We start from the raw sequence: 11,414 nt of genomic DNA on the forward strand, positions 1-11,414 counted from the left end.
GACCAGAACTACCAGCCCACGATTGGCACCATCCACAATGGTCTGGGCCCTCTCCCATCAATCACTAATATTAAAAGATGCCGGCTTTCCAACTGCCCAATCTTATGGTAGCACTTTCTTCATTGAAGTCCTCTCTTCTCAAATTGATGTAAACTATCCAAAACTGATAGTTTCCCAAAAACTGAATTGAGAAAAATCTCAAATATTTAACATTGATATTAAGATACTTTATTGATGAGATGACACTTTAAATAATTTGAAATATCAAAATCTTAAAAGAAAAGGGACAGTCTTCATAGTTAATCACATATCAAGTAATAGTTTCTAGTTAGAAATTATGTGTTTTCTAGGCATCCGTTTTACTATTTTTGGTTTTCCTTAAAAACAATTACCCTTAACTAACAATCAACAAAAAGTCAAACATCTCTTTTAAGATAAGATTTAGTATGTATTTGTGTGTGTGCATGAGTATGGGAGTGTTTTGACTGCATGTATGTATATTTGTGCACCACATACATCTGATTGTTCATGGAGGCCAGAAAATGTGTTAGATTGTCTGGAACTGGGGTTACAGACAGTCGTAAGCTGCCATTTAAGTACAAGGAACTGAAATTAGGTCCCCTACAAGAGCAATCAATGCTCTAAACCACTAAGCTATTATTATAGCTCCCTGAAATTTCTTTTTGAAAGGATGTTACTTGATCTATTATACTACTAATTCTAGTTAGGTGTTTCTCTAAAATATTAAAACTATATCTACACAAATGTAATTAAAATTTATTAGAAAAATTTATGATCAGAAAGGGAGAATTAAAGTTATTTTGAAATGATCATTATGCAATTAATTGGGTTCATGTTATATAGTTTATTTGATAAAATGTAATTTAATTTCAAACATTGTTTGAAATTCATCAGTTAATTCATTTAACAAATATTTATTGCTTGTGTGCTGGATACCAAACCCTTATGAGGAGATAATATTAAATCATGGGATAGAACAGGCTGTGTTGAGAATAGTGCTAAAACTGTAACATGGTGAAATATCTTTATACAATTAGTGCTCACTCACTCTGGAAGTGAGCATTAAAAACACAATCAAACAAACAAACAAACAAACAAACAAAACCCTGGATAGTATTCCATTGTGTAGATGTACCACAGCTCCTTTATTGATTCTTCAGTTGAGGGACATCTGGGTTATTTCCAGTTTCTGGCTATTACGAATAAAGTAGCTAAAAACAAGGACATCATGAAACTGGCAGGCAAATGGATGGATCTGGAAAAGATCATCTTGAATGAGGTAACCCAAATCCAGAAAGATAAGCATGGTATATACTCATTTATAAGTGGATATTAGCCACATGATACAGGACAATCATACCACACTCCACAGACCTAAAGAAGCTAAGTAACAAGGAACACACTAGGGAAGATGTTTAATTCTCATTCATAAGGGCAAATAGAATAGACAACAGAAGCAGTTGAAGAGAGGGAACAGAATGAGAGCCTACCATGTCCTCTGAAAGGCTTTACCAAGCAGGGATTGAAGCAGTTGCTCAGAGTCACAGCCAAAATTTGAGCACAGTGCAGAGTTTTACAGAAGAGTGTGTATTTGCGTGTGGAAGGGGTGGGAGTGAGGGTGGGTGACGGAAGGATCCAGAGGGGACAGGAGCTCAACAAGAAGATCAATAGAGCCAACAAATCCGAGGGCAAGGGGGCCTGCAGAGACTGATGGGCCAACTAAGGACCCTGCATGGAAAGAACCTTGGACCCCTGCTCAGATGTAGCTGATTGGCTGCTCACTCTCCATGGGGCTCCCCTTAAGTCGAGCAGGGGCTGTCTCTGACATGGATTCTGTTGCCTGCTATTTGATCATTTCCCCCATGGTGTGTGTGTGTGTGTGTGTGTGTGGTGGTGGTGGTGGTGGTGGTGGTGGTGGTGGTGGTGGTGGTGGTGGTGGTAGGGGTTTGCCAGGCCACAGAGGAAGAAGATGCAGCCAGTCCTGATGAGACTTGATGAACTGGGGTCAGTTGATAGGGGAGGAGAGCTCCCCCTTTCAGAAGATTAGGAAGGAGGAGAAGAGGGAGGGTGGGACTGGGATGAGGCAAGAGAGGGGACTATGACCAGATGTGAAGTGAATAAATTAAAATAAAATAAATTTGAATTAAAAAAAAACACACACTGGGTTGTAAGTAAAAGAAGAAAAGAACCTTGCTGCTTGGACAAGAAAATCTAAAATTATTATTATGTGGGGTATAAGGGTCATAGAGAAAAGTTTAGGAAATAATGAGAGTGTGTTAGAACTGAGGGTAGAGGACCTGACACGGAGGTCACTCTAAGGGAAGTATCAAATGGGGAGAACTCAGTACACAGAGTAAGATTTGTAGCAAGTAAAAATAGAACCAGGCCATGATCTACAATGGGATGCGAGGCTCCATGATGTAGGTCTTTATGGGACATGCTGTGTAATTCTGTAATTATCCAATAGCAACAGCTTACTGCCAGGACCATTTAAATGAGACTATCAGAAGATAATTCGGATTTGAATGCTCTCTCAGACTATGGAAAAAAAGAGACAGCCACATAAAGACTGGAGATGTTTCAAATGGCTACTGAAGTATGTAAACAGAGTAAAAGGCAAGCCCTGCTTCTTCTCAAACAAGCCAAACAGAGAATGGCTACAATAAAACCATGCTCCACTGAATATGTATGTGTACATAGGAGCAACACAAACTAGAGTTCGTGTATTTGTCTTTTCTTTTTTCTTTCTTTGGCACAAGAGCGGGATGGTGGAGTTTGGAGAAATGGACGTGGGTATGATTGGGGTTCCTTGTATGAACTTTCCAACTAATCAATAAAATACTACATTAAAAAAAGGCTAAATTGGAGGTTATTCCACTATAGACCTGTTGCATCTGATGTCTTTATATATAACCTATGTAAAAAGAGAGCAGTAAGTTGTGTATATTGTAAACAAGCAAAATGTTTCAAGTCGGTTATGTTTCAATTCAGTTACCCAGCAATAACAACACCAAAAGCCTGGTATTCCGGGCACTATTTTTTTATTTTGGTGTATGTGTCAGAATAAATAAGAAACCAATGTAACCAAACTTGGGATTTTTAATGGAAGTGGTAGGCAAGCTGAAATAAAAGTATATTCATATGCCTTCAGCCTGAAATTAATTTTCAATATTGAATAGAAAATATTGACTGGTTATTGAAATAATTTTAAAAATATTTGAATAGTTTCTTTTCATGCATGGTCCTTAGTTGGAGTATCGGTGTCTGTAGGCATTTTGGCTCTGTTGTTCTCCTTGTTGAGTTCCTGTCCCCTCCAGATCTTTCTATCTCCTTCTTCTTCTATAAGGTTGCCTGCATTCTGCCCAATATTTGGCTATGTGTCTCAGTATCTCCTTCGATACACTGGTGGGTACAGTCTTTCAGAGGTAGAAGGGTCCTGACTTGTTTCTTGTTTTATCCTACTTCTGATGTCTATCATGTTTGCCCTTCTGAATGAGGATTAAGTGTCTTCCCTAGGTTTGTTTAGCTTCTTTATGGCTATAGATTTTAGTTTGTTTATCATATTTAATATGGCTAATATCAACTTATAAGTAAGTATATATCATGTGTCTTTCTGCTTCTGGGTTAACTTACTCAGAATGACCTTTTCTAGTTCCCACCATTCTGCTGCAAATTTCCTTGTTTTTAATTGCTGAGTAGTATTCCTTTGTGTGAATGAAACTCATTGGCCGCTCAGTTTCCAAGTGGGCTCCCTAGTAAGGGGTACAGGAGCTGTTTCAGACATGAACTCAGTGGCTGGCTCTTTGATCACCTCCCCCTGAGGGGAAGCAGCCTTTCCAGGGCACAGAGGAAGATGATGCAGCCAGTTCTGATGAGACCTGATAAGCTAGGGTCAGGTAGAAAGGAACAAGTTCCTCCCCTATCAGAGGACTAAGGAAAGGTCATGGTGGAGGGGAAGAAAGAGGGTGGGTGGGACTGGGGGGAGATGAGCAGTGGGGCTGCAGCAGTGGTACAAAGTGAATAAACAATAATAAATAAATATATAAATAAAATTAAATTGAAAAAAAATCATTGAATAGTTAAAAATACACGATGGGAAACATGAGCATACAGTTTATTAATATGCTTCCAAGTATTCAGTGGCTTTCCTAGTTAGCCTATTCTGATAGTCAGCAGTGTTCTCTGTTAATTTTATCAGCATTCCAACAACACTGAAAACACCTCATGAAGAGTTGAAGTGATAATAAACTGTATTTGCAAAGTTTTTATATTGTGACCTGGGGCAGAAAAAAATAGGCAGTGAATACACAGCTTAAAAAGTCAAGTCTTTTGCGCTTTATTTTTTTCTCAACTATGGCGTATCTATTTCACTGTCTACTTGAGTGAGGAAAAAATATAAGAAATTAAAGGCAATGAAAACAATACATATTGATTATATGTTACTTTCATGATATTCTAAATTTATATGATTAATGACAAAGACAGATATAAGGAAATGTTGATTACATGAAATGCATATTCTCTCTATTTTCTTGTTGAATAGTTTGAGCTATGATGCTTTGCAGTTTAGCATTTTAAGTTCCATTAATTGTAGAATAAAGTCATGCTTCATTTTTGACAATTAAGTACAATTTTACTGGAAGGGAGAAAGAACTCTGAATTGGACTCAAAGGAGAAATCTTCTTTAAAGGTCACCCTTATTAAATGGCATGACAATTTGATTATGTCGTTCCTGCTCAATACCCCAGACTATTCTCCACACAGTGGCTGAAGTGACGCTTCATAAAATGAAAGTCAGAACATGTTGTTCCTCTACCCAGCATCCCACTAAGCCTGTTCATTTCCCTCTGAATAAAAGCCAAAGGTTTTGTAATCAAAACACACTGGCTCTGTTTGCTCACCTCCCATCTCTCTGGAATATCACCCTTTCCTTCCCCACTCCACTATAGCCAGCCCATCCTCTTGTTCTTTCACAAATGTCAAGCTTGCCCTATTGCACCACCTTTGTGCCACTTTCTCTCCTGCAAATTGAGTGTCCATCCCAGGCAGCCAAAATGAACTTCCTCATTTTGAATTCTCTGACCAAATTATATCTTCTCAATCAAAGTTTCCTTATTAATTTTAAAACTAAAGTGCTGCTCTACGAATACAATTTTCTCATATTTTTGTTTATATTATCTTTCTCACTATTATCAAACTTTTAAATATCACAAACTTTATGCACACTCGTCTACATCATGTATTTTCTCTGCTCTCCATTGAGAAGCTGAGCTTCAAAGTCCTATGGATATTTCTCTGTTATATTCGTTTCTGCCCTCTGAATACTACCTATAAAAAGAAAATGTTTAATAAAAATTGTTAAGTGAATGAACACTACTTACAGTTTATGTTAATTGACACTTCACTAAAGAATAGAAGAATGTGAAAGTGTTTCTGTGAGCAGACATTAAGAAACATGCAGTCACTTTCTTAAATGAGATCAATTGTTCTAGACAGAGCCAAAAGCAGCACTCAGCAAAAACACTATTAAACTTTATTAAAAGATGAGTGTGAGTTAAATAATACAAAGTCTATTCAGAAGCTCTAAGTGTGTGTGTGTGTGTGTGTGTGTGTTTGTATGTGTGTGTGTGTGTGAGGGACTGTTCTCATTTACATAATTTACTCCAGAAATTCAACAATCTGCATAAATAAATTGGGACAAGTCTTAAGGAATTTTGTTTCCTGGTAAAAGACCATTGGACATGAACATTAGCCATGAGGAAAAGCAATGATCTTCCATTGCACTCTCCCTTGTAGAACAAAAGCCACAGACACTTGAAAAAAATCCTCGTATATATTCAGAGCATTGGTTAAACTTTTCATGAAGGGCTTAAGAAAGGACTTTCTTCATGGACAGGGTGGCAATATATGCTTTGCTGAACAGTAGAACTGTGGTGAAGCAGGAATTTTTGAGAATAAAAAATTTGACATACAGGAGGAAAAATATTCAAATAAGACTAAGCAAAATCTAAAAAAATATGTGTGCCCAATGTTTTCAGTTCTTAGGAGAAGATTGACAAACCCTGAAAGCCAAGTAATGTAAGGAAATCAGTAAGATTATTACACTGAGACTTTTTCTAAGATGCTGTGCAATAGGAAGTCCTAAGAATATGAAGGAGCCAATGATAATAAGCCTTGGTTCTACATTGCCACAGAGGAATTTTTGACTGGTGTTCATGATGCCTAGTTTCCACGCATTCTAGATTTTCTATATTGACTCATTCCATTGCCCAAAAGACCTAGCAGATGAAATACATGGTTATTTACAAAAATAAAAACTACACATTCCCTAAATATAGTCTTAATAGAGCTGAAAGTTTCAGAAACATGAAATTAATGTCATTAACAAAGACACATACACTCTAAAACTGAAAGGATGATAAAGGAAGTTCCATAAGAATAGGAAGTGGGAGTAGACGTAATAGCAGTTGCAGCCATACCTCAGCTAACACAGAGTACGGGGCAAAATAATAGGAAAGGAAACAAAGAAGGGTCTTTAGCTTTTTTTTTTTTTTTCGGTTTTCCATATGAAATTGAAAATTTTTCTTAGAGGTCTATAAAGAATTATGTTGGTATTTTGATGGGAATTGCACTGAATCTGTAGAGTGTTTTTGGTAGGATGGCATTTTTCACTATGTTAATCCTACTGATCCATGAGCATGGCAGATCTTTCCATCATCTGATACTTTCTTCAATTTCTTTCTTCAGAGACTTGAAGTTTTTTTTTTTTTTTCTTATAAGTCTTTCATTTGCTTGGTTGAGTCTTTCCCAAGATAGTTTATGTTGTTGTGGCTACTGTGAAGAGTGTTGTTTAACTAATTGCTTTTCCTTTAATTAATTTTTTTATTTATTACAAGTTATTCTCTGTGTATCCCAGCTGTAGCCCACTCCCTCATCCCTTCCTAATCTTGCCCTGCCTCCCACATCCCTCCCCTAGTCCACTGATAAGGGATGTCCTCCTCCCTTTCCATCTAACCAGAACCTATCAAGTATCAGCAGGATTGGCTGCATTGTTTTTCTCTGTGGCCTGGTAAGGCTGCTCCCCCCTCAGGGGGAGGTGATCAAAGAGCCATCCACTGAGATCATGTCAGAGACAGCACCTGTTCCCCTTACTAAGTGACCCACTTGGATACTGAGCTGCCATTGGCTACCTCTGTGAAGGGGTTCTAGGTTATCTCCATGAATGGTCCTTGGTTGTAGTATCAGTCTCAGAAAAGACCATTGGGCCCAGATTTTTGGTTCTGTTTCTCTCCTTGTAGAGCTCTTGTCTACAAGGTCTTTCTATCTCCCTTCTTTCATAAGATTCCATGCACTCTGCCCAAGGTAAAGTTGTTTTTTTTTTTTTTTTTTTTCATACAAGACTTTGACTTGCTTGGTTAGAGTTACACCAAGGTAGTTTAGGTCTTTTGTGTCTATTGTGAAGGGTCATTTCCTTAATTTCTTTCTCAGCCCTTTTGTCTTTGGTATACAGGAGGTCTACTGATTTGTTTTGAGTTAATTTTGTATCCAGCCACTTTGCTGAAAGTGTTTATCAGCTGAAGGAGTTTCCTGGTAGAATTTTTGGGGTCACTCATGTATACTATCGTATCATCTGTGAATAGTGATACTTTGACTTCTTCCTTTCTGATTTGATCTCCTATAATTGTCTTATTTCTCTAGCTGAAATTCAAATACTATGTTGAAGAGATAGGGAGAGAGTGGGCAGCATTACATTTTCCCTGATTTCACTGGGATTGATTTAAGTTTCTCTCTGTTTAGTTTGATGTTGGCTATCAGCGTGCTGTATATTGCCTTTATTATGTTTAGGCATGTGCTTTCTATCCCTGATATCTCCACAACTTTAAACATGAATGGATGTTAGATTTTGTAAAAAGTTTTTTTTTTTTTTTTTTTTTTTTTTTTTTTTTTTAGAAATTTAGGAGATGATCACATGGTTTATTTATATGCTGGATTACAATGATGGATTTCCATATATTGAACTCCCCTGCATGCCTAGAATGAAGCCTACTTGGTTGTGGTGGATGATATGGAAAAACAAAAAACACAGAATAGCTCAAGCAACCCCTAACTACAAAAACTCTTCTGGAGCTATCTCCATCCCTCAAGCTATACTTTAGAGCAACAGTAATACAATCATCATGGTACTGACAAAGAAACAAACTGGTTGAACAATGGGATCGAATAGAAGATCCAGAAATAAACCTACACACCTATAGATACTTGAGTTTTGACAAAGAATCCAAAACCTTAAAATGGAAAAAAGATAGAATCTTCAATAAATGGTGCTGGTGTAACTAGATGTTTACATGTAGAAAAATGCAAATAGATCCATATTTGTCACCCTGCACAAAATTAAGATCAAATGGATCAAAGACTCAGCATAAAACCAGACACACTAAATCTGTTAGAAAAAGTGGGGAAGAGCCTTGAAGTCATTGGCACAGCAGACACCTTCCTGAACAGAATACCAACAGTACAGGCTCTAATATCAACAATAAGTGGGACCTCATGAAACAGAAAAGCTTCTGTAAAGCAAAGGACACTGTCGTCAGAACAAAATGACAGCCTACAGACTGGGAAAAGATCTTAATGAACCCTTCATCTGACAGGGAGCTCATATTCAGAATATATAAAGAACTGAAGGCATTAAACTCCAACAAACCAAGTAATCCAATTAAAAAATGTGGTACAGAGCTAAAAGGAGAATTCTCAATAGAAGACTATTGAATGCCAGAGGAACACTTAAAGAAATGCCCTGATAGGCTAGGGTCAGACAGAAGGGGAGGAAGACATCCCCTATCAGTGAACTTGGAGAGGGGCGTGGGAGGATGGGATTGGGAGGGAATAGGGAGAGTCTACAGCTGGGATACAAAGTAAATAAACTGTGATTAATGTAAAAATTAAAATTAAAATAAAAAAGAAATGCCCAATGTACTTAGTCATCGGAAATACAAATCAAAACGACCCTTGGATTCCACCTGACACCCAGAAGAATGGCTAAGATCAAAAACTCAAGTGACAACACATGCTGGAGAGGTTGTAGAGAAAGGGGAACCCTCTTCCAATGCTGGTTGGAACGTAAACTTGTACAACCACTCTGGAAATCAATCTGTAGCTTTTTCAGAAAATTAGGAATAGATCCAGCTATAAAAGTCCTGAGCATATATTCAAAAATGCTCAACCACATAACAAGGGCATTTGTTCAGCTATATGTTCACAGCAGCCTTATTAATAATAGTCAGAATTTGGAAACAACCTAAGAATGGATAAATGAATTATGATACATTTACACAATGGATTACTACTCAGCAATTAAAACCAAGGAAATCATGAAATTTGCAGACAAATGGATGGGTCTACAGAAGATCATACTGAGTGAGGTAACCCAGATGCAGAAAGACACACATGGTATAGACTCATACATAAGTGGAAATTAGCCGTATAATATAGGATAAAAATGCTAAAATCTATAGTCCTACAGAAGCTAAACAACAAGGAGGACACTAGGGAAAAGGCTTAATCCTCATTCATATGGGCAAACAGGATAGAAATCAGAAGTAGGAGAAGACAGGGAACAAGACATGAGCCTTCCACAAAGGACTTTACTCAGCAGGGTATGGAAACAGATGCTGAGATTGAGAGCCAAATTTTGGGCAGAGTACAGGGAATGTTATGGAAGAAGGGGGAGAATGAAAGACATGGAGGGGATAGCAGCTTCATAGAAGACCAACAGTGTCAAAACATCTGGGCCCAAGGGGTCCTGAAGATACTGATGAATCAAACAAGGACCGTGCATGGAGAGGACCTAGACTCCCTGCCCAGGTGTAGCCTATAGGCAGCTCAGCCTCCACAGGAGTCCCTAGTAAAGAGAGCAGGGGCAGTCTCTTTCATGAACTTGGTTCCTTGCTCTTTTTTCACCTCCCCCTGCCAGGGTGGCCTTACTTGGTCACAGAGAAAGAGGAACCAGACAGTCCTCGTGGGACCTGATAGGCTGGAGTAAGTTAGAATGAGGACCTCCCTTAACAGTGGAATAGGGGCGGGACCTAGGGGAGAAGTGGGAGGAAGGGAGAGACTAAGAGGAGATGAGGGAGGGGCTACATAGGATAAAAAGTGAATAAATTGTAATTTACAATAATAATATTAACAATAAAGATTTCTTTTTCAAAAAGAAAGTCATGATATAATGATAAAGGTATCAATTCAACAAGCAGACTACAAACAGAAAGAATATATGTGCCAGCTTATGCTAGAGCAACCAAATTTATAAAACAAATCATATTCACTGGAACTAATTTGACAAAACTAGGAGAGCTAGAGGAAGTATAAAACCTGATTCAAAAATGTATGGAGCTATCACAATAAAAATATATACATAGAAAATAGAAAATAATAGAGACAAATAAACACATTACCACAGCCATCTGATTCATGTGGAAAGCACAAAAATTCACTGGATAATGGACAAATTCTTCAACAAATGGCATTAGGATAAATTGAAATCCAATACAGGAGATTAATATTTTACTTCATTTATTGTTTCATGATTATAATAATTTTACTTACTCTTTCCTTTTTTCCCTTCAAATTCTCCCCTATGCCGCTTTGTCCTCTTTTCAAATTAGTAGCTGTTGTAATATCTATCTATCTATCTATCTATCTATCTATCTATCTATCTATCTATATAATATCACAATATATTTTTCTAAATGCATAAGTTCAACCTGCTCAGTCTGTATAATGTTATATATGTGTATGTTTTCAAGGCTGGCCATTTGGTACTGGATATTCAATTGGTGTGTTCTTCTCTAGGGAAGACTATTTCTTTCATTCTAAGCTTTCCTTAGTGATCTGTAATATCATTTTACATAGTGTAATATTTAATGTAGGACTGTTGTGATTTTAAGGTTATTTTGTGCCAAGTTTTATCAAATATTAGCAGTTTCTGTTTTTAGCATCATTTTTTTCCAGCCTGGGATATATTTCTTCTAAATCTTATGTACTGTTAGTAAAATATAATTTCTGAGATAAGAATTACCATTTCAAGTCTATATAAGAATACAGTAAGTAAAGAAAGTTATACAATTCTAAATATACAACAGAGAATGATATGTATCAGGGCATTTTAAAATTAGATAAAATTTGTATTTGATTCTTTATTGAGTACTACATTTGGATTACATAAAATAAATGTCAAGCCTGACTTTATAAATAAACTGTTTTAATGATAACTATATATGTGCATAAAAGTGTGTGTGTATATATATATATATATGCCTTATTTTATTCAATGGCTTCTCATCAAAATGCAAGATAACTAGTGTGCAGTGTTACCAACTGAAAACAAATGTTCCCAT

Source organism: Meriones unguiculatus, chromosome 11 (genome assembly GCF_030254825.1).
Source record: "Meriones unguiculatus strain TT.TT164.6M chromosome 11, Bangor_MerUng_6.1, whole genome shotgun sequence".
NCBI classification, from domain to species: Eukaryota; Metazoa; Chordata; class Mammalia; order Rodentia; family Muridae; genus Meriones; species Meriones unguiculatus.